This window comes from Balaenoptera musculus, chromosome 7, assembly GCF_009873245.2.
Source record: "Balaenoptera musculus isolate JJ_BM4_2016_0621 chromosome 7, mBalMus1.pri.v3, whole genome shotgun sequence".
Taxonomy (NCBI): domain Eukaryota; kingdom Metazoa; phylum Chordata; class Mammalia; order Artiodactyla; family Balaenopteridae; genus Balaenoptera; species Balaenoptera musculus.
Window position 1 is genome coordinate 65,708,262 of NC_045791.1, and position 25,268 is coordinate 65,733,529.

The 25,268-nt window shown below is 40.5% G+C and overlaps 1 pseudogene; it reads right to left on the minus strand.

The window, feature by feature from the left end:
• Positions 1 to 22,611: 22,611 nt before the first annotated feature.
• LOC118897960 lies at positions 22,612 to 22,977 on the minus strand (annotated as a pseudogene).
• Positions 22,978 to 25,268: the final 2,291 nt, after the last annotated feature.

The window sequence follows — 25,268 nt, forward strand, 5'->3', positions numbered from 1 at the left end:
CATAGATTCAAAGAATAGCAATAAAAATATGTGAGACAGATTAATTTAGAAGACATTTAAAGGATTAAATGGAGGTTGGTTATGAAACGGATTGACAAAGAATACCCTGCCCTTATTTCAGTTTTCCTCGTTCCATGAAGGAGGTGAACTGGCCAACCATTTTAATGACTCCTTTGTGCCCGGGATATAGCTCATCCCAAATAGCTTTTGCATTGCCTGGGAACTCACAAAAGAGAAAAAGAAGAAGGATTCCTCAAGGGTTTCCAGGGGCTGTGGACTAGTTTGAGTACACCATGCTCTCTTTGTACTTAGTATCCAGCAGAGTTCAGAACACAAATAGGCACTTAATAAATAATGTTGACTTGAATGGATTAACTAGGTTTTTTACTGTAGTTTAAAATCAATCTCTTTTGGGACAAATATCAAATTATCTTTCTTTAAATGCTTCTAATGTTATACTATTTAAATCACAGTGTAAAAGTAAATAATCATAATTTCTTCTATTTATTTATTTATTTATTTATTTATTTATTTATGGCTGTGTTGGGTCTTCATTGCTGCACGTGGGCTTTCTCTAGTTGTGGTGAGCGGGGGGCTACTCTTCGTTGTGGTGCGCAGGCTTCTCATTGCGGTGGCTTCTCTTGTTGCAGAGCACAGGCTCTAGGCGCGTGGGCTTCAGTAGTTGTGGCACGCGGGCTCAGTAGTTGTGGCACACGGGCTTAGTTGCTCCGCGGCATGTGGGATCTTCCTGGACCAGGGCTCGAACCCGTGTCCCCTGCATTGGCAGGCGAATTCTTAACCACTGCACCACCAGGGAAGTCCAATAATCATAATTTCTTAAACGTATGCTATTCAAAAAAAACTTGCTCACTGAAAAGCAAGCTCAGAGGCACCCTTAAACCAACCCTTGCCCTAGATACTAAATTTCACTGCATCCGGTAAGAACAGATGAGCCGATGTATTCTATTTATAGTTGATTCATATCCTTCTCCATCATTGAATGGGTTCCAGGAGATAAGTGGGATGTTGTCACTATGTGCAGTAACATTTTATCATTCTCTAATTCATTAGAAGTGCTGATGGATAATTTCTTCCTCATATTTCTGCAAAGCCTGAGTTGCAAGATTTTAAGCTCAATGGTAAGAACACAGCTACATATTATCACCCTTGACATTTGCAGACTGAAGAGAATTCTTTTTTCCACTTGGTTTCTGGCTTCACTCACTGACTCAATAAACAGGACTTATTTATTGGAGAAAGATTTAAAGACCAAACCCAACATGGTGAAAATGGCAAGAGAATAGATTTTGGAGTAACACATCCCTAGTCACAAATCCTGACTATTCCCCTTAATAGCTAGATGACTTTGACCTTCTAACATTCCTCATCTGTAAAATGTGGAGAAAAAGATTTGTCCTGGGGACGCTGAGTTTTTGAAGAATAAAATGCATGTGAAGCACTTAGCACAAAGCCTGACAGTTTATAACTGTCAGCTCCTTCCCCTCTCTTTTCTCTCTTCTCTTCATGCTGTACAACATAATAATGACTCCAGAAGAAAAGATCCAGCAATACATTTCTCCATCCTTTATTTAGACAAATTAAAGTTTTCCTTCTGCTAATACTCATTATACAATTCTACCACATTAAAATATGAATAAATTATGATTAAAGTATACTAATGACGATGATTTTTTTTATGTACAACACCTTCCAAGTTATTTGCCACGTATTGTAATAAGCTCTAAAGGGCATGGTTGCCTCATATAACAGCCCAGGAGTAGGGCTATCGTTAGGCCAGGCTTGATCTAGATGCTCAAAGGATGTCATCAAGAACCTGGTTTTGAAGTTTTTACATAATATACAGGCTAGGTCCTCCCCTAGTGGCCCTGATGATACGGGAGAGAGAGGGAAATTCTTTGAGAGATACTGGAGAAGGCAAGAGGGGACGAGCAGAGACATTAAGCAGGTTACCTGGTGGAAGGACACTCCAGGCAGAGGGAAATCAAATGCAAAATTAATGGCGAAAGGCGTGTATTTGGTATATCTGGAGAAACAGCAAGGAAGCTAGTGTGCTGAAGCAGAGTGAACCACACAGAGTGGTAAGCGATGAAATCAGAGAAGCAGCAAGCAGCCAATTAATCTAGGGCCTCCCAGGCCATTGCACAGATATTGGCTTTTGCTCTGAGTAAGATGCACAGCCATTGGACGATTTAGAATAAAGGAATGTCACGATCTGACCTACATTTTAAAAGGTTCACTCTGGTTGCTGTGTTGAACTAGGCCAAAGGGAAATAAGAGAAAGCCCGGGAGACAGATCAGCAAATTTTCAATAGAGCAGGTAGAAGATAATTGTACCTTGGACAAGGATATAGTGATGAAATACTGGGAAAGTTTGAATTCTGAATATATTTTGAAGGTAGAACCCCCGGATTTTCTCATAGTCTAAATGGGGAATATGATAGGAAGCAAGGAGTTAAAGATGTTAGGAAGGTCTACAGGAGCGAGAACTTAAGGGAGAAAACTTGGAAATTTGGTTTTAAACATGTGATGTTTGTGATGCCTAGTAGACAGCCAGCATGTTTTTAGCTGATTATATAAAGTACTTACTGTGTTCCAGACAGTTTTAAGTGCCTGTGTTCATTAACTCATTTAATCCTCATTACAACCACATGAATTGGTTTTTTTTTTTGTTTTTTTGAGGAATCCTCGGTTATCAATAGTATTTAAAGCCATGAGTCTGGATGAGATCACCAAGAAAGTAAGTGTAGACACAGCAAAGAAGACCAAAGACTGAGCTCAATACACTCCAATGTTTAGCATTTAGAGATATGAGGGGAAACCAGCGAAGGAGATTAAGGAAGAGTGGCCCACAGGGGAGAAGGGGAACATTAAAAATGGGCGTCCCAGGAACCAAGTGAAGTCAGTCTATTGAAAAAGATGAAATGATCACTGTGTCCACAGCTGCTCATATTTCAGGTTAACATGAGGACTGAGAATTGACCACATTTCAGTGAAATAGTGAGGGCAAAAGCTTGGTGGGAATAGATCCAAGAGAGATGGGAAGAGGGGAAATAGAGACAGCTAGCAAGTACAGGCAACTCTTTGGAGGAGTTTTTCTCTAAAGGGAGCAGAGAAATAAGGTGGCAGCTGGAAGCGAATGTGAGGTCCAGGAAGGTTTTTTTATTTTGTTTTTGTTTTGTTTTGCTTTTAAATTGACTTTATTTTTAGAGCAGTTTTAGTGCACAGCAAAATTGAGCAGAAGATAGAGACATTTCCCACATGTCTACTGAGCATACATGTATATATAGCCTCGCCCACCATCAAAGTCCCACACAAGAGTGCTGTATTTGTTACAACTGATGAACCTATATTGACACATCATTATCACCCAAAGTCCATAGTTTACATTAGGGTTCACTCTTGGTCTTTTACATTCTTTGGGTTTTGACATATGTATAATATGTATCCACCACTATAGTATTATACCTAGTAGTTTCACTGCCCTAAAAATCCTGTGTTCCACCTATTCATCCCTCTCTCCCCCAAACCCTAGCACCACTGATCCTTTTACCTTCTCCATAGTTTTGCCTTTTCCAGAACCAAATTCTCTAAGACTCCTCAGTGCTCTGCCTATTCATATCCTCACCCCCACCCCACCCTTGCAACAACTGATCTTTTTATGGTCTCTATAGTTTTGCCTATTCTAGAATGGCATATAGTTAGAATCATACAATATGTAGCCTTTTCAGATTGGCTTCTTTCACTTAGTAATATGCATTTAAGATTCCTCCATGTCTTTTCATGGCTTCATAATTTATTTCTTTTTTTTTTTTATAAATTTATTTATCTTATTTATTTATTTTTGGCTGCACTGGGTCTTTGTTGCTGCGCGCGGGCTTTCTCTAGTTGCAGCGGGCGGGGGCTACTCCTTGTTGCAGCGCGCGGGCTTCTCATTGCAGTGGCTTCTCTTGTTGCGGAGCACGGGCTCTAGGCACGCGGTTTCAGCAGTTGTGGCACGTGGGCTCAGTAGTTGTGGCTCGTGGGCTCTAGAGTGCAGGCTCAGTAGTTGTGGCGCACGGGCTTAGTTGCTCCGCGGCATGTGGGATCTTCCCGGACCAGGGCTCGAACCCGTGTCCCCTGCATTGGCAGGTGGATTCTTAACCACTGCACCACCAGGGAAGCCCCATAATTTATTTCTTTTTAGCACTGAATATACTCAATTTTCTGAATGTACCACAGTTTATTTATCCATTCACTTACTGAAGGACATCTTGGTTGCTTCCATGTTTTGGCAACTATGAATCAAGCTGCTGTAAACATCTTTGTGTGCAAGGTTTTGTGTGGACACAACTCTTCAATTCATTTGAGTAAATACCAAGGAGTGCAATTGTTGGATCTTATGGTGAGACATGTTTAGTTTTGACAGAAATTGCCAAACTGTCTGCCAAAGTGGCTGTACCATATTGCATTCCCACCAGCAATGACAGTTCCTATTGCTCCACATCTTCACTAGCATTTGCTGTCGTTAGTGTTTTGGATTTTGGCCCAAACTAATAGGTGTATAGCGGTATCTCATTGTTATTTTAATTTGCACTTCTCTAATGACATATGATGTTGAGCATCTTTTTATATGCTTATTTGCCATCTGTATGTATTCTTTGATAGAGTGTCTGTTCAGGTCTTTGGCTCGTTTTTTAATGCAGTTGTTGATTTTCTTATTGTTGAGTTTTAAGAGTTCTTTGTATATTTTGGAAAACCGTCCTTTATAGATATGTCTTTTGGAAATATTTTCGCCCACTCTAAGGCTTGTCTTCTCATTTTCTTGACATTGTCTATTGCAGAGCAGAAGTTTTTAATTTTAATGAACTCTACCTTATAATTCTTTCTTTCATGGATCATGCCTTTGGTGTTACATCTAAAAAGTAATTGCCATATCAGGGGTCATCTAGGTTTTCTGCTATGTTATCTTCTAGGAGTTTTATAATTTTTATATTTTACATTTCTATATGATACATTTTGAATTAATTTTTGTGAAGGGCATAATTATCCTTAAAATGTTCATGGGATATTTTGTGATGTCCCTTCTTTCAATTCTCTCTTTCTTCTCCTCCTCGTATTCCCATTATGTGTATGTTACCCCTTTTATTATTGTCCCACAGTTCTTGGATATTCTGTTCTGGGTTTTTTTGTCTTTTTTTAAAGTCTTCTGTTTCCTTTTCAGTTTTGGAGATTTCTATTAACATATGCTCAAGCGCAGAGATTCTTTTCTGAGCTGTGTCCTGTCTGCCCATAAGCCCATCAAAGGCATTCCTCATTTCCATTACAGCTTTATCTCTAGTATTTCCTTTTTATTCTTTCTTAGAATTTCCACCTCTCTGCTTACATTGTCCATCTGTTCTTGCATGCTGTCTACTTTATTTGTTAGGGCCCTTAGCATATTAATCATAGTTGTTTTAACTTCCTGGTCTGATTATTCCAACATCCCTGCAATATCGGAGTCTAGTTCTAGTGCCTGCTGTCTCTTCAAACTGCGTGTTTTGCCTTTATAACCAGACATAATACATTGGTTAAAAGGCACTGTGGTAAATAGACCTTTAGTAATGTGGTAGTAAGGTGTGGGGGTAGGGAAAGTGTTCTTAGGTCCCAGTCTTTTAGAGAGCCTGTGCCTCTGAACTGTGAACTTCACAAGCGTGTGTCTCAGTGTTTTCCCCCCAGGTGGGACAGAATGGCTAGAGGGGGATGGAGTTAGCTACTTCCCTTCCCTCACATGGAAGGCTAAAAGGGATTGGGATTGGGTATTTCCTTTCTCCCAAGTGGAAAGCTAGAATGGGCTAGACGTGGGTATTTCCCTTCTGATAAAATCTCAGTAGTTTAGGCTCTGTAAAATAGTTTCTCTTATGGGCAGGACTTGTTAAGAACAAAATGCTCTTACGTATTTCAAAATGATTTCTTTTCTCCTCCTCCTTCCAGAAACCCAAGCGAATTTTCCTCTGATATTCACTGTAAGAACCAGGTCAAGCTCCTGGAGATAAAACTCACAAAATTGTGGGGACCTGCTGATGACTGGGTGCCCCTGGAGTTTTTAACTCTCAGGCTTCTGCACACTGAGCCTCCAGCAATTTGTCAATTACAGTTCAGGTTTGCATATCCCAGCACCGGTTCTCATGAAGGTTTCTGCTCCAGTAAGTTGTGATTTTCTGTATTTACCTGTCTCTCCAGTTTGGGAGGTAGTGGTTTGCCTATGACCTCACTTCTCTGAGGGAGCTAAGAAAAATTGTTGATTTTTCAATTTGTTCAGCTTTTTACTTGCTGTTAAGACAGAATGACAATTGCCAAGCTCCTTACAGGCCAGATCAGAAACCAGAAGTCTGTTTTTGTTTTTAAGATAGGAATATTACAGAATATGTGTCTGCTAATGGGAAATGATTTATGGGGGTAGGAAAATTGATGATACAGAAGAGAGGGTATATTTGAAAGAGAGAGATCCTAGAGAAGGTGAGGGGATGGGATCCAGTGCACAGTAAGGAGCTACTGGATTTAGATAAGCACACGGACATTCATCCGTGGTGAAAGGTCAGGCAGAGTACATGGGGCCCAATGCAAGTAGGTCCGTAGATGTGGTGTGGGGAGTATGTGGAAGTTCTCTTCTGACTGCTTCCATTTTCTCAATGAAATGGGAAACAAGTCATTACAGAGTGAAGACTGGAGAAGTGGCAACAAAAGTTTGAAAAGAGGTAAGAGGTAAAGTAATTAAGAAATGAACTGACTGGGAAAGTAGAGTAGGCTTTCAGGGCTGTGCCAAAGCATGAATGTGAAGGGAGAGTAATCAGCATGGTCATTAGTCTTCAGCTATGTTCAGCTTTTTTTTTTTTCCTGGGGTAGATATATTTATTTTGGTAACATACATTAAGCGGCACTAATTACACAGTAACTATAAGGTAACTAACATGAAACCACAGAACTGTAACTTTGCCACAGCTGCGTGGACTTGGGCCTTTCTGGCTGAGCACATTTTCAAAAAACTGGATTGCCACCCAGAGCTATGCCAATGAAATCTGTTAAAGTGAGTAAAGCTCTCAAGTGGTGGCTCACCAGAGTACCTTGCAGCTGACAGATGATGGGCAGGACATGTTAGTTATAAAGTAGTTACAGCCTAATTCACAAAAGTTACCAACTGTTTCTCTTTCAGAAAGAAGCAAGAAGTTAGGAAATTCCTTGAATGAGGGCCTAGTGTGTCAGGTGGGAGTGCAGAGGAGGGCTGTTAGAGCAGTGTCAGAAGGACCCTGGTGGGTCAGGTGGGGAAGTACAGAGTTGAAGTTAACCAGAGAGGAGTTTGGCAGCAGTGCATGAAGGCGAAGAGTATACACTCTGGAGTCAGACTGATTAGATTTAAATCATGGTTCGGCCACTTGGAAGCTAGGTGGTCTTGAACAAACTGCTTGCTCTCTCTGAGCTTCAGATTCCTCCCCTGTAAAATGAGTGTAGTCTGTTTCCCATTTACAGAGAAACTAGGAGCATTTAGAGGAGATCTTTTACATGCTTCCACCACCCTGTCTCTCAACCTACCTGCATCTGGGGCCACGTACTTTGCCATATACTCAGAGGGTGTTGTTGAGTGAATAGATGGACAGTTCTAAGCACTGAAAGAAGAGGAGGCAAGGGGAAGGGAGGGGAGGAGAGGGGAAGGGCACAGAGAAAACACAACAGAAGTGCTTTATTATCCTCTAAGAGGGTAAGATGGAGGAGTAAAGTAGCAAGAAAGCTGAGGATATATACAACGGAACGATTAAAGTGATGAGTGATGAGTGAGGTACTGAAATCCTGCTAGTTTAGATCTCAACAAAAGTGCAGTAAACTCCGGTTAGCTTTAGGGAAACCCCTTCATCCGAAAGAACACTCTGGAATTTGATTTGAGCCTAAATGAAAGTGAGGCAGACTTGAAACACATGATCTCTCATAGAGTTCAATAATGAAAGGAGAAACATGTGCCAAGAAAATGACAAATTCTTAATGCAAATCAGAGAAATTCTGCAGCTTCGTTGAAAATGGTCTTTCTTTTTTCTACTGTAATTACTTTAGTGGTGTAGGATTGACTATAATCCCTGCTCAAAAGCAGCCTTAGAGCAGTTTTTATACTACCAGTTTCAGGAATCTAGAGTTACATGGCGGCTTGCCTCATATCTTAAGTATTTCATGTTCATTGGCCACAAAATAACTTCCATATTCTCATTTGTTGAAGAAAAAGCGGTCTTGGTAGTTGTCCTTATAGAGTTCCACCATTTTCTTTATTTTCTGTTAATTCAATGACTATATCATGTTTGTCCTGAGGACCTTTGTTTCCTAATGTATCATAAGGGAGTCTATTGGAGAAGAAAGAAGAGAACCATTTTAGGAGGTAGCAAGGCATTGGGCAGTCGTACAGATGATCAAGTGATATTTAGTGCTTAAGAGTGTGGCCTCTGAAGACAGACTGCCCAAGATCAGCACCCACCTCTCTTCACTACTGTCAGCTGTACATTCTTGGAGATTTCCCTTGGTGTTCTCATTTGTAAAATGGGCATCACAGTAGGGTTAGGTGTGAAGATAAAATAAACTAATATATAAAATGTTCAGAATAGTACTTGATGCAATATGCACTCAATAGATATTATATATTTCAATTAAATAAATTACACAGGAATGGATTGTAGTTTTCTGTAGTTTTCTTCCTAAGTCCCATGCCTTGGGATTGAGCATGTCTAAACCGCATTTGAATACTCCCATCCTTTTTTTGTTTTTTGTTTTCTTTTCTCAAATAACCCCGAGCTTGTCCCTACCAAAAAAAAAAACTGTCTGCTATCCTAAAGATATATATATATATATATATGGAAGAAAAAGGCGAAGCAGAGATTTTCAGGTAGGATCATGAGTTCATATATTCTACCATATACTCATTGGGTTATTGTTGAGTTAGAGTTGACTTCATATGTGTAAAGTGCTTAAAACAATGCCTAGCTCAAGTGTTGTTTATCTGCTAGGAGAGAAAGAGGAGGAAGAGAGTAGCAAAGACTCTGAGGGAGAACTAGCTCCCATGATCCAAATCAATTCTAAATCCTCTCTGTTTTCCCTTAACTACCTTGGGGATGCATCCCCTTACCTCCAACTTCCCTGAACGCACTGTGCCCCCTGCTGCAGGACCCTGTAGGTGCTAGTTGTTTCTGCCTGGCATGCTCTTACCACAGGCAACCCACCCCTCTTTCACTTTGTTAACCCCTCTTCCTCCTTCAGATCTCTGCTCAGGTGTTGGTTCTTCCTGAGAGAAGTGGGTTTTTTTGACCTCTCAGTTAGGTCTTCAGTCCTTTGTTATAAAGAAACTTATCTTCAGCTGTAATCATGCTTGTGATCATTTGGTTAGTCTGTTTACTTGTGGTTAGCAATCTGTAGAAATTTACTTAACAGTGACTGACTGCTGCTCCCATTCTCACACTTTGAAAGTTTTCTCCTCCTTCCTAACTCCTTCACTGTTCGTTCTTGGACAGTGACTTAAAGAAATAGCCAGAGGAGAAAAGGGGCTGGGGGCTATATCATCTTGTGGCTACATACTTGGGCCAAAGGCAAAAAAAGCATAAAGTTCATTAAAAAGTGTAGAATACAAGAGCTGGGTGTATTCGTAGAGATTTTCTAGCCCAACTTCTTTGGTATTGACAACATAGGGTTTTAGTCAAGGACTTTAGCCAGTTATCTTCCAGACCACAGTTTCATATACAAATAAAAAATATGCTTCAAACTATAAGAGCTTAAATGTGACTCATCAACATCTGCTTTCTTTAAGTATTTTTTTCCTCAGAGACTAAAAACCGCTTACAAGGATAGAAAAAATTCCCCCAACTTAACACATGGCAAAAGAGAAGCCTTTTATGCCATTTTTCTTTTTTAATTCCCTTGTTTTCCATCTGAAATGACTTTATCACAGGACTCTTTCGTGTGGAATGTTTGAAAGGATTTATTGAATCATAGCTGTGGAACTGCTTATTTAAGTTTGCTTTAATTAAGGAAATAATCAAAGTAGCATCTACTTTCAGTGGAAAGTTATCACATTTTGATATTGACCTAGCAAGTAACCCAAATGTTAGAGGACTCTAGCCTAAGGGGAGGAAAAAAATCAAGGTTTGTTTTGGGAGTATTCCCTTTTTGTCTTTCTCCTTTCTTCCTTCCTGAGAAAGAGAAAAGTTGTCTTGAAGCTACCTCCTTGCTACCCGAATCCTTCCATAAAATTTCTTCAAGCACATGAGCCATGCACTGTTTCAAACATTCTTTACTTTCCCTGTACATCTCATTCCCTCTGATAAAAATAAATGGCAAAATTTAATCAGAGAGCACAATTATTGTTAATAGGCTAATATCCTGTCTCAACAAGATAATAACATCCTTCACATGGTTAAAATCCAAGTTCCTAGAAAGTCCCTTGGGAATGACTCAGGTGGGAAAATTCAGACATGGCATCAGACTCATGGATTGAAATATATTTGAGCAGTTGAGCCTTTCTCTCCTTATCATTTAAATGACACTGTGTAGACGGCTTCCTGTACTTGACTTTGGGCAGGGTTGACCCTGGAGATTAAACAACTGCATAGTTACTGCCAGTAGAACAACCTAAGAACCTTAAGAGTACAAAAAATTTGTGCAAATTAAAAGTTGCTTCCTACAATAGACACCTTAAACAAAGCTAAAAGACAAAAGATAGACATAAATAACAATCAAAGGATTGTTATATAGTATCTAGACTATATGAGGAATTTCTATAAGTGAAGAAAACATGAACAACCTAATAGAAAAGCAAGCAAAAGTTGTAAACAGGAAACTCATAGAAAATTTAGTGCAAATAATCCAAACATTTGAGAAGCTAGTCAACTTCATTTGTAACCAAGAAAATGCACACTGAAAAAGCAATGTGATAAGTTTTTCATCTGCCAGATTAACAAATATTTAAAAGTTTAATCTTATCAAACTTTGGATAGGAAGTAAAGAAATATTTTTTTGTACCTACTAATGAGTGTGTAAAGTGGTAATGGCATTTGTAAGATTCTGCAACACTTAAAAGTTGCCCTCTGTGGAAGCAATTTGACATCTCCCTATTCATCCTACAAAATACTTCACATATGCATAATGAGGCATCTACAAGGGTGCTCAATGCAGCATCATTTGTGCAACAAAATGTTAAATGGTATTTCTCCATTGTCTTATTCCCCAAACTGAAATCAATAGGTGCTAGCCCTCTCACACTGTAGAGAGATCCACTAAGGATCCCTCAAACTCAGTGCCTAACGGTACCTGAAACTTCAGCCATGATATTGGGGCCATGTTGAGAAATAGTCCAAGGGGACAAGCCAACAAGCAGAGAAAGCATCTGGGTCTTTCAGGATATCATTAAGCCAATGGCACTAACCTTTGGAGCAGTTCTACCTGGGGATTTGTTGTTTTGAGGTAGTCAGTATTGTTGAAGGCATTTTTAGTTAGGCTTTCTAACAGTCCTTACCCAATCATGCACTAACCTCTAAAACCTGATGCAGTATCTTTTTCACTGACTTTAGTATTCCATCCACAGTCTTCCTCTCCACTTTAAGCTCTGTCATCCTCCCAAGGATAGACACTAAGGTATGATTCGTGAAAATACTGAAAGCTAACACTAAATATTAATAAAAGTATGTTCTGAGCCCTCATCAGGTGTCAAATGTGAGATACTTTACATATATTATCCCATTTAGTCCTCCCAACAATTCTAAAAGTTGGGAACCAATATGACCTCCATTTTACAGATGAGAAAAGAGACGTGGAAAGGTTTAGTAACTTGCACAGGGTCACCCAACTGAAGAGTGATAGAGCTGGGGCTTAGAACCCAGACCACTCTGCCTGGCCCACTGGATCGTATTCCTACACAACCTTTCCTCGCTGCTTTCTGGACTTTGGAAGCTGAGCTCCACTCCACGAGGTGACCCCCCGACAAGGCCCCCCTAGACTTCATCTCACTTGGTGTTGCTCCGCTTCTAAGATCTTAAAACCCCTGAGAATCCACATTCTAATCTCAACTTCAATTCCTTCCATATCTTCATGATTACCTAACCTGTTTTTAATCCTAATGGTATCCATATGTGTCTTGAACTCTCTCTTTTCTTCAATATATTCTCTCTGTTCTGGGTTCATTTGTTATGTCAGTTATATACCAAGCCATGTTAGTAACTTACTATTAATTACCACATGGCATCCCTTGCCATTTTTATGTTGCCTCATTTCTGCCTCAGCATTATCAAGTTTAATATAAGGCAAAATATGCTTTCCCTACTCTTCCTCCTGAAGATTGATCATTTCTAGGGAAAGTCAGTAGATTGCGTCTACAGGATATCATTAGACCAATGGCACTAATTATCTAATTTCAGCTAAGCTCTATACAGCCCCAGAAATTATTGAATTCAGCTACAGTCAGCTCTGCACAGCAGCCTTTCCATACGGCTTTCCTTGTCCTTCAGTTCCCACCCACTCCTGGCAATCTCTCAGAATACTGTAGTCACTTTGTTTACCAGTAAGATCCAAGATATCTGATGGAGACCTCTTGCAATTCCGTTTGCTCCATCTTAGTATCTCTTGGTAATTTTAATCTGCCTACTCCTTTGCTTTACTCTGGCCTCCAAGAGAGGCTCATGTCTCTGCTTTTACAAAGTCCAACCTAGCCTCTGTTCCCATTCTTCCCTGTTTCCTCTGGGTCCCTATTCCACCAAGGACCTCTCTTGATGATGTTTTCATTTGCTTTCCCTGTTTGAGTTTCTACAAAGATTCTCTCTCCTTATAATGATCCTTCCCTTGACCTTACTACTGCCTCAGTTACTGCCCTGTTTTTTCTTCTCTTCTTTGGAAAATATCCTTTAAAAGCAGGCTACGATTGTAGTGTTCAGTTTTCCTCCTACTCAGTTCCTCAGAATCTGGATTCCACTCTTGATTCTCTTTCTAAAACTGTTCTCTCAAGGTCACCAATTACCCCATAATTGGCAAAGCCTACAGTTTTTCTCAAGCTTTTATGTACCATTTAGCAATGTCGAACATCCCTGTCCTTCCTGCAGTGTTCTCGTTTCTTGGGACTGTGACGGCTGTCATTCTACTTCTGCATCACTCATCTTTTCTTATGAGTCCCTTCCTGGCCTCTCTTCCTCCTCCCATCTTCAATGAGCAAACACCTGGTAAGGTTCATCCTTATTCCCTATACTCCCTCAAGGTTCTCAGTTATTATCTCTATGCATGTATTCTAAAATCCATACCTTAAGGCCCCAAACCCTAAGTTCCTAATACACAGAGCAAAGTGCCCTCTAGATATCTTCAATTTATATTTTAAAACATCTATCTATCTATCTATCTATCATCTATCTATCTATATTTTCTAAGTAAAATAGGTATTGAGAAAATTCTTTAAAGAACCCACAATTAATAGAGAGGTAACAACCAAATATCTACCTAATGCAATGTAGTTGTAGTAGTAGTATTAGTAGTAGCAATGTAATTATAATAATAGTACCTAACATTTAGAATCTTGACTGTATGCTGAATACATTCAAGAACTTATTGAATCTTCACAACAGCTCTGTTTGGGAGCTACAAGTGCTATCCTCTTAAGAAGTTCTATGCATAGATCATCTCATAAGTCTTTACAACAACCATAGTTGTTGTACTTATTCTTATTATCCCCCATTTTAAAGATGAGCAAACGAAGGTTTAAAAAGGTTAATCACACAGCTAGGAAATGACAGAGCCAGTATTTGGACCTGACTTTGTAAGGGTGATGATGATGGTGATCGCTGTCGTTTCTTAGCACCAACTACATGTTAGGACCTGGGCAAGGTAGGTACATATGTTATCTAACTTCAGAAGTCTATGACATAGGTTTTCCTTTTGCGATGTTAGGAAACTAAGGCTGAGAAAGATTAAGGTAAAAGCCCTAGGTTGCAGGGCTAATAAATTGTAAAATTGGTGTAGTACATTCAAGGTGGCAACAAATTCTTTGCAGAATTGGAGGTGGAGTCTCTTTCCCTACCAAATGAAGGACAGAATGGAGCCAGAAGTGACTAGAGTTATTCACTTGAATGTCCCAGTAACATCTCAAACTTAGTATCTAAGTCTGAGCTCATTGTTTTATCCTTCTAACACAAATCCTTTTTTATTTGCTTTATTCGGATAAGTCAAGGCTTAGAATCATACAAATAGGGAATTGAATCTCAATTCCACCTCAGTTATTCCCATTCCCTTATCTCTGAATTGAAACTGCCTTATGTATCATTGCCTGATTCATCTTCTTTAAAAGCAACTCTAAAGTGAGTTCCTTGTTCAAAAATTTTCTGTGTTTCCACAGTATGGTCAAAGCCTGTCCAGCCTCTTCCCCAACTTACTTATACTCTAAGTTTCAGCCAGAATGAATTACTTGTTGTTTCTCCACAGATATCTCCTTGCCACCCTCCCTCTCCTGACACACAGACTCATGCTTTTCTGCCTTCATGGCATTGCTGTGTGTTTAAAATGCTCTGTCCCTCCCCCATTCAATCTGTCAAAGTAATAACCACATTAAATACTATCTCTTCCATGAGTTTTTTTTCCTGATGCCTCCAAGAGGAAGTGATTTCTCCCTCCTTTGAATTGCCCACAAAATTTGCCTTTCTTTTTAATTTAATTAATTAATTTATTTATTTATTAATTTATTTATTTATTTATTTATGGCTGCATTGAGCCTTCGCTGCTGCACGCGGGCTTTCTCTAGTTGCGGCAAGTGGGGGCTACTCTTCGTTGCCATGCACGGGCTTCTCATTGCGGTGGCTTCTCTTGTTGCGGATCACGGTCTTTAGGTGTGTGGGCTTCAGTAGTTGTGGCACATGGGCTCAGTAGTTGTGGTGCACGGGCTTAGTTGCTCCGTGGCATGTGGGATCTTCCCGGACCAGGGATCAAACCCGTGTCCCCTGCATTGGCAGGCGGATTCTTAACCACTGCACCACCAGGGAAGTCCCCAAAATTTGCTTTTCTTATTTTAATTATTCATCCTGTGTTATAGTTACTTATGAAAAGTTATCATTCTTTTTACTAGATTTCAAGCTCCCCGAGAAAAAGAAGTTACCTTAGTCATTAATGTATCACCTACAGAAACCTCCGCGAACCTTACACATAGTAGGTTTTGAGAATTTGGGGACCCAATAAATAAAATATTATTCTCCCTCTGAGTCAAAACCAACTGAGAAAAAGACATCCTAGTCATACAGTGGAGAAATATAAGCTTTGTTACTGCTAAAAAAGTAGATTGGAAAATAGGTCCAAATAATGGATATCATAGCTCTAAAATAGTACACTTATCATCTACCTTGTCATGGAAGAGCTAGACAAACTCAAATCTTCCCCACAGGGCCGTGCCTGACTGTTGGTGGAAAGCCACACCAGAATGTATCTGGTCGACACAATGACAGATCCACTGACCACACAGCCCAGGTCCTTCTCCCAAACCCTCTAGGGTGAGAAGTGAGTGACAAGGCAGAGACCTGAGGTATTTGGCAGTTGAAGTCCCTCCACATGACAACTTGAGGACTGGCCTTGATGAAATGATGAAAACTGAAAGGACAGTCTATCTTCAACTAACACCCAACCAGATTAACCAGATATATGGAATAAGGAATAGAAGAAAAATGATTTAATATAGAGAAACCTAGAGAGGTACATGAAAGTAATAATAATGATAGGGCTGGGGGGCAATATATGCTGAATTTTACAATGAGTTAGGACGTCATTCCACGCCTTTTCCTTGTATTAACTCGGTTATCATCCCAGTACCTCTAGAAAGAATGTACTAATATTGTCACTGCTCTACAGACAAAGAAACTGGGATATAGAGAGGTTTAAAAATTCGTTCAAGCTCACACATCCAGTAACTGGTAAAGCTGGGATTCAAACACAGTCTCCCTCTAGAACCCAACTGTTTATAAGCTGAGAAATATTAACGACCCTTTTCATATTGCTGTGCTACCTAAACCTCCCCAGCTCCCACTCCACTTTCCTACCTCCAGCAATTCCAATAACTCAAAGTTTCTCTTTGTCACAGTTAGGTTATCCTTGGTTTGGTAGTCTGCAAATGAAGAATGTCTGTTCTTGTGTGATCAAACCGTTATACGGCTACATCAATAAAGAAACCCCAGATTGGTTTCCAGAATCTAGATGCCCTTCAAGTAGCAAAAGGCATCCTCCAGTCATTCTATTTTTTTACTGCCCTGGTTTTCCAGTGTAAAATGTGTCTTTAAGTGATAAAATCTCTTGTCTGGAGATTTTAAAATCTGTCTGGAGAGATAAAATCTCTCCTCTTTACCCTCACTCCCATTCTCCAACAAATGAATGTGTTGGGTTTTTAGAAGTTCAGTTTACTACTAAGATACTTCGCTTAACTAAGAAAACATGATAGAGGCTGTGTGGCATGTAGGCATTAGCCCGGGAATGAAAAATTCCTTGCTGATTACATGCAGACCTGACAGGCTAGACTGATTGTCTCTTGGGACTTGCTGAGTTAGCACTACTCAAGAGCAATGTGCTATGAAAAGAAGTAGGTATCCACAGCTCCCGGTTATTGAGGTCAGTTGCCTCCTATGCTGCAACCAGTATGAAACTCCAGAAAGACACTGGCACACAAGCCTAACACCAGATAACAAACTCTGCCCAGCATTACTGCAAGCAGGGATGTGACTGCCTCCACTTGAGAAGTCCCAGAATACCCTAGGATGCCTGAGTAGGATGGGGTAAGGAGGGGAATCAGGATAAGGTGAAGAGAACAACACACCTGGACTGATTTTTATAGTGCCATGGTCATTGCATTGCCTTTTGATGGCTGCTTTAATGAAAGGCAAGGTTTAGATTATCTTTGGAACGTAGACAAAAGCTGGGTAGAAACTGATATGCCCCACCGTCTTTGAACAGCTCTTCCTAAACCATAGCCGAGGCCTTGGACACCCCTTAGGAAGAGTGACAGTTTCACTTAGCTGCTCAGGGAATGTCTCAGTATCTGCCTCCGACCTTCCATGTCTTATCCCACTAGCTTTGTTTTGGCATATACAGTGTCATTAGTATTCAACAATATTTATTGAGCAAGGAAGGAAATAAAATAACACAGTCCCTACCTTCATGAAATCTGTAGTCTAGACTAGAGGAGAATACGCATTCCTGTGTAAAGCACTTAGAAAGTCCTTACCTCATAGTCAGTGCTACACTGATATTTATTATTATTATTATTATTTCCTATTGCTTCTTGCCTATTCAAGCTTCAGATAATTCAGCTTCTCTGCTTATTCCTCTTAGATTTATATCTTGTTTGGACTCTGATTTTGCTTCCTGGCATTGTCTTGTATCACCCTGACCTCCATGTTTCCCAGACAATTGGTCAATTTCCATATGTCTCTCCATCTCTATCTCTCTGTCTCTCAAATACACACACAGGCTCCTGCCAGAGGATCAGAGCTCAAGTTCAGTGCCTCAGATTTAAATGGATACTTCTCAACCTTTAGATTGATGACTTTACACCTTAGTTCCAATTGAAAGGGAAAAAAATTCTCTGTCCAGCTCTGGAAAAAATTGTCTGTGCCCAGAAGAATAATAGTATGGGCCTATCTGCTAAAAAACAGACTGGTAAATGATTAAAATTAATTACTTGAAATTCTGTTTCTATTTAAAATGGGAGTGGTGAATGAGCAATTGTTCTGTTGAAGGATTGTATACATTTTTCCAGTCAGCAGGATGTTGTTCAAATGTGTTTCTAAAGAACACGAGTTACAATGATTTCACACTTGCCAAAAAGAATTATAATTCCTGTTTTGAAGCCAGTGGAAGCTCAGACGCTTCTGACTGTGTCAGATCTGACTGGAAACAGAGCCCTTAAGTGAATGAATCAGTAAATAAATCATTTATTAATACTGACATTATGTGGAGCAGTCAGCTAGACCCCTGCCTTCTAGCAGCTTGTGGGGTAACAGGGAGACAAATGCGTTGATATGAACAACATCATTGACACTAAAAAGTAGTTTGAATTATATCCAATGAGTAGGATCGCTCAGTACTGCTAAGACTCTCTAAACTGGAGTGTGGAACAATTACTAGTGCCCTTTAGCCTCTAAGGAAGTTTCACACTTAATGCCAAAGCAAGGGTATGTTTCTCAGGGTTCCCAATGTGTATAATACAGTAGCATTTCAACAGTGCCTACAACACATGGCAAGATAAAATAATGGGTAGTGTAGTAAACATTTTTTTCTGGCTATGCACATCTATTTACCCTACTTCTGGTAACAGCCCACAATTTATGTTTGGGGATTGACCGCCCCTCCCCGCTCAGTCCATGTGGTTCCTGTGCAGATAATTCCACTTTCAACTCTGGAGGGTGTTACGTGAACCAGACTTGGCCTGAGCCAAGTTACTAATTCACAAGCAGGTCAGTCATGCTAATGAGGCTCCAGGACTTTTGTTGGAGCCATCAAGGTGGCAGACTTCTTCTTTCCTGCTAGACTCCAACCAGAAACGTTGTGAGACCGGGGCTGCTGCAGCTCTCTTGTCACCAAGGGGAGACTTAGAATGGAGCATGAGCATGTCACACATGAATCTTCATATGGAGATTAAAAAGACAGAAGCCAAGAGCTTCCTACTCCTGGGTTTTTCAGTTATGCAAGCCAGTAAATTCCTTTCTTAGTTTGTGTTTGAGAATTTTGTGTGTTTTGGTTTTACCTAATGCAACTGGCAAGTGTGGTTTATTTTCTCTTAGGCAAACAGTGGCTGATTCAGGAGCTAGTCCTTAAGGAAACTCCCTTTGTCTCAAATCCACTGAGTCAGTGCTGTTTCTTCTCCAGAACCCGTGACTCACATGGCTGCAGCCAAGGTTGTTGCTCCCCCTGAGAGGAAATTTCAAGTCAGATTTTCTTTACCACCTACTTGACCTTGGAAGTTCCCCAAGAGCCAGTATAGGTGGGATTCTATCACCCTCTCCCACCTTCCCACCTCATGGTACTGCCCCTTACTTGTTGTGAGACCTTGGAAAACCCTCTCCTTGCCTCCCCCTTCTCCTCTCTCACTGCCACCCCTGCTGGAGTCCTTCCTCTCAGCAATTCTCTAGTGCGCTGATTGTTGAGGAAGTGTCTTGCCTCCCCTTGGAAAATGTGAGCATCATCTCCTAACATTCTGTTCTGTGGACAAGTAGTAATTGTTAACATATGTTGAATGCACATTAGGAGACCACGACTGCTAAAAGTTTTACATAGATTATCTCATAATCCTTTCAACAACCCTGACCCGTCAGTTTATTATTCCCACTTTACAGGTCGGGAAGTGGAGGCATAGATCAGTTAAATAAATTTTGCAAGGTCACACAACCAGTAAGCGTAAAATGGGAAGGAATATCACATCCTCTTGTGAATCTTGGTGTGCTTTTCTGGACTCCACCCAGATACTGATAATTCATGTACGTCACAGGACGGGAAGGGGATGTGGGAGAAGGAGCCCAGGGTCAGGCAGAGACAAGATGATTCATTTAAGTAGAGATAAAGTAAAAGAATATATGTAAGATCTATCTGGGGTAGAAAAGAACAGAATAATAATGGAAATAACATTTCAATAATAATGGAATAACTTCCAATTTGTAATTGTTCATAGCAAAGACTATTCTGGAAAGATGTGATGCCTCACAAATTCATGTATCTTTTATCTTTGAAAGTCACCTTTCTGGAAACCTCATCTTGTTATGTGCTCTATCAACATTCTTTTCCTATCACTGCATCCTTACATATTTATTCCAACTCAGCAAATGTTTGTTGCTTGTTTGTTACGTACCAGGCACCACGCCAGGCATGGGGATACAATCTCTGGCCAAAAAGGGTTAGTGTGCCTGCGTTAATGGAGCTACACTGTCAGTCTATATATTCTACAAATAGGTGTAAGCTTACGAAAGAGAGACAGATGGTCACATCTATGAGAGCCTAGGATAGGAGACGTGCCCAGTGAAGGAGGCCAAGCAAAAGAGAAAGAAAAAAATAAAAGATATATATTTGGAGGACATTTGTTCAGGCTCTTAGTCCTCACGTTGGTTTCAGTTGAGACACTCCCCTTCATTATTTTCTTTCCTATCCTTAACTTCTTAACACTTTTACATCCTCTGCACCGTATGTCCGCACTTTCCCACAACCCCACACACACAGCGCCTGCCTTTCCATACCCTTTCTCAAGCTCCAAGTCTCCAACCTTGGTCCCAATCAAAATGTATGTCTTTATGTCTTTGTCCCATTCCCCAGGGCTTTTCCTGTTTTAAAATCGTGTGGTTATGTTTTAAAATCACTGTACAGATGTGGCAAAGGCTGCCAACTACCTGGCCAATGTTTGCTGGTCCCTTCTTCTTTAGTATTAGAATTTTTACTTTATTTGATTTATTAATGTGCCTACCTGAAAATACTGTATTTCTCAACCTCCCTTGAAGCTAGGTGTGGCCATATGACTAAGTTCTAGCAAAGGAGATATAAGCAGAAAGATTACATGAAAGCTTCCAGAAGACTTCCTGAAAAGGCAGCAAATGTGGGCTGTTTTGCCTCTCCTTCTTTCCTATCTCTTTCTCTTTTTTAGCTGGCTAGATTATTGATACAGTAAGTAAAGTTTTTGAAAAAACACACTCCTATTACTCTTTCTGTGTCTCTCAACTCTCAATGCTCTACTTAGGAACACTTAACACTTGTAACACCAGATGTGTGGGTTTTCCACATGCCGAGCAGTTCTGTGACACCAGCTGTGTGTTCTAAAATATAACTCAATTCTGACACTACCTGGAGATAGCGTCACATCCCACAGGTTAAGGGTTCAGTCCCACAAGACTGCCACTCCCACACCCCCACTGATGCCAGTCGCAAGCCCAGGTTGTCATCTGTGCGTCTGACAGACAGCTATAAATCAGAGCTTCCCACAACCCCCTCTATGCGTTCAATTAATTTGCTAGAGTGACTCACAGAACTCAGACAAACAGTGTACTACTAAATTACCAGTTTATTATAAAAGGAAACACTGCAGGAACAGCCAGATGGAAGAGATGCACAGGGCAGGTATGTGGGAAGGGGCGAAGAGCTTCCATCCATGCCTTCTCTGGAAAGGCCACTCTCCCAGTACCTAGTCAGGGTTGGTTACCCTGGCAACCAGCTTCCATCGTTATGGGTTTTCCAAAGTCACCTTGTTAATATAAACTCTGATGTAGTTGAAAGGTGCTTGTTATGAATAAAAAAAGATACCTTTATCTCTCTGATCACTTAGGAAATTCCAAAGGTTTAGGAGCTCTGTGCCAGAAACCAGGAAGAAGACCAAATACATATATTTCTTATTATGAATCACAATATCACATGGTGGCTGGAGCTTGAGCAGCTATTTTGATCCTTGAGGTGATCTTGGAATGGAAGTCGCTAGGAGATATCCAACAAGAAAAAAAGGAGACTGAATTTTTGAGGGTGTTTTGGAGCAGAGTTGCCATAATGACCTTAGGCTGTGTAGCTCCCTAAGGAAAAAAACTCTGATCATGTTTAAGCCACTGTTATTATGCACATCTGTTACACTTCTAGGAATACCCCTTCAAAAGAGGACACATCATTAGCATGCAGCTTTTTTGCTCTTCTTTACTTCTACTTCTTGCCTGGCACGTGGACACCAGAGCCAAAACATTGGCAACTATTTTAGCCAACTCCGAAGATGATAAATAGAAAGAGACAGGGTGCCTGATGACTGGAACTGCCTTGCCAGCTCTGGACTTATTTTCTGTGAGAGAAATACAAAATTCTCTCTTGCTTGAGCACTAGTATTTCAGTTCTTTAGTACTCTAGCAGCTGAATACAATTTATAACATAAAATCTGCAATTCTGTAAAGAATCTCCTGTATCCACCTAACACAGCAAAAGCTTTCATTTCCTTTTTTTTTTTTTTTAATGTCTATTTTTTTAAACTGGGGTATAGTTGCTTATGTTGTGTTAGTTTCTGCTGTACAGCGAAGTGACTCAGCCATATGTATACATATATCCTCTCTTTTTTGGATTTCCTTCCCATTTAGGTCACCACAGAGCATTAAGTAGAGTTCCCTGTGCTATACAGCAAGTTCTCATCAGTTATCTATTTTATACATATTAGTGTATATATGTCAATCCCAATCTCCCAATTCATCCCACCCCCCTTTAACCCCTTGGTGTCCATATGTTTGTTCCCTATGTCTGTGTGTCTATTTCTGCCTTGCAAACCGGTTCATCTGTACCATTTTTCTAGATTCCGCATGTATGCGTTAATATATGATATTTGTTTTTCTCTTTCTGACTTACTTCACTCTGTATGGCAGTCTCTAGGTCCATCCACATCTCCACAACTGACCCAGTTTCGTTCCTTTTTATGGCTGAGTAATATTCCATTGTATATATGTACCACTTCTTCTTTATCCATTCATCTGTTGATGGCCATTTAGATTGTTTCCAGGTCCTGTCTATTGTAAATAGTGCTGCAATGAACATTGGGGTGCACGTGTCTTTTTGAATTATGGTTAAAAGCTTTCTTTTTTGTGGTTTTACAACTTTATTTTATAATCAGCTGTTAGTCCTCATCCACATTGGCTGTAGATCTTTGACAGCAGTGATAGGTACGTAGATAACCAACGTATAGATCTTGCTTGTTTGGTGAATCTTCATCCTCGTTACGCTTTCTGGACAACCACACATGGAAACAGTATGGGACATTCCTATTCCTTTGGCCCAGACAGCTTTGTTGAGCCTGGTGTGAAAATGCACATCTGGAGTTCCCATCTCCTTCATGGCAAATTTCCAGATTTCTCTGAGTGCCTGAGGGCCCCACTTCTTGAAACCCACTTCTTGGATGAGCTGGTGAATGTCAAGGGTGTATCCTCTGGTCTCTACCTCCTTGATGGCAGAACCACCCTTCTCTGCCTGAGCCATTCTCCAGGCCCAGGTTGGAAAGGAAGAGAGTGAGGTATTGTGGGAGAGGGAAAGCATTTTTAAGTTATTGAAAACTCTTTGTGTTTATTGTTGTTAATGCCAGCATCATAGTTCATTGCATAGGTGCAACGTGATTTAAATATACAGGGCCCCATTTTCAGATGTTCACAACTCTTTCTTTCACTTACTTGCCATTCTAATCCATACCTAGAAAAGTATCCTACATTCAAGTATGATTATTATACATATCATATCCTACCAATACTCACAGTTTTCATGTTTTCAGTTTTGTCATACCAGGCTATTTCATGAAGAAAGTTAACTTAGGTCTAAATAAATGTAGGGCCCCGAGAGGCGCCCTCTCCACCTGCTAAGGGATGAGAACTTGGGTACCCTATTAAAAGCAACTCCATTCTACTCCAACAGCCACTCACTGCATCTCTCTGTGATCTACTACCCGTGTGCTATTTCAAACCTTCTGCTCTAGTATTCCTGATTCCAGACTTTTGCTTGATGACTAGATTTTGTCTATTTGCCAGATTTCTTCTGATGACACCTCAGTTGCACTATCTGCCTGGATTTTCATTTTCCTTTAGATGCTGTATCTCTGTCTGCTGCATTTCCTGCAGCCTGGGTGCCAGTCTCAGCCCACTCCTGTGTCCAACATGGGCCATTCCAGGTATAACATCAGGTAATCTCCCTGAGAACTCCTGTAGTATGTTTTACGTACTTGGATGAATTTTTTTTTTTTTTTTTTATATCTCAAAGCTCTTAATTTTTATTTTTATTTTTATTTATATATATATTTTTGGCTGTGTTGGGTCTTCGTTTCTGTGCAAGGGCTTTCTCTAGTTGCGGCAAGCGGGGGCCACTCTTCATCACGGTGCGCGGGCCTCTCACTGTCGCGGCCTCTCTTTGCTGCGGAGCACAAGCTCCAGACGCGCAGGCTCAGTGGTTGTGGCTCACGGGCCCAGTTGCTCCGCGGCATGTGGGATCCTCCCAGACCAGGGCTCGAACCCGTGTCCCCTGCATTGGCAGGCAGATTCTCAACCGCTGCGCCACCAGGGAAGCCCATTGGATGAATTTTGTTCAAGTGTCTCCCACACTTGAATTTTCCAGACTCTCAGGCCTTTAACACCAAGCATGATATTTTGAGGATAATTTCACTGTTTTCCTATTGGCTGGAGAGCCATATTCTACTTGTTCTGGTTGCTCAAAACTACTTTCCAGGGGCTGGCCTCTTTTCACACTCTGTTTTGCCTTGTTTCCAGATGACATTTCTAGAATATTTTGACTCTGTGTACTATTTGACCATCGTTTATGCTCTGTACTTTGAAAGCTTCTTTCCATTCCCCTAAACTATGACTTTGATTTGGACTTTGCATAACCGGCCTTCATGAGACTGAATTTGCAATATCCAAATTTAGCCTATGATATTTGACCCTTTATCCTGGTAACTGAAAACCTGTCCTAGTTTACCACCAATCTTGCTAGCTTTTTACTAATTCCCTTCCTTCCCTTAGGATTAACGTCCTTGCTCTCAATTTGTCACCTTTACAGGGGAGAGGTATATTGGTAGATCCCAACCCCTGGGTCTCTCTAGTTTGCTAGGAGCCAACCATGACAACCAAAGCTGCTATTGCATCTAGCAGGGAGAGAATCACCAAGGTAATGTGGTGATTTGCAGTAGCCCTGTCAAATTGTTGCTCTCATGAAGTGTCAACAGTCATGTCAGAGATCAATCCCAGGTGAATCCTGACAATACCAGTGATAGCATTCAGCCAATAAAGGTTTACGTTATTCAGATTCTGCTACAGTCAGCTCTCTTCTTCTCCTCCCTAACTATTCCACCAATCCTGACAAACAGGCACTTTATAGATGATTACCCCAAACTGAACAACAATGACAACTGAGAGTTTGCTCAGGTTTATTGCTCTAGAGGACTGTCCGTAACCAGATTACGGAAACACTGTTACTCTGTGCCATATCCAGGTCACGGAGCTAGATTTTTTATATCAAACTTTTCTTATGAGGTTTGTTGTATTGGCCCTTTAACAAATACTTCATTGTTTTCCAGTAATACAGTCTCCAGTGTAAGGACCTATAAAGGTTATTGTTAATAAAAACTTATCATTTTGCCCTTCTTGTAGATTAGCATTATTTTGCAGGTGTTTATCTCTGCATTCCCAGGATCTCAATGCAGCTATACTCATATTGTTCCTTCCCCACTTTTTGTTATGTCTCATGAAAGCCATCTCATGCACAAAGTGCTTAAAATGTCAGCAAACACA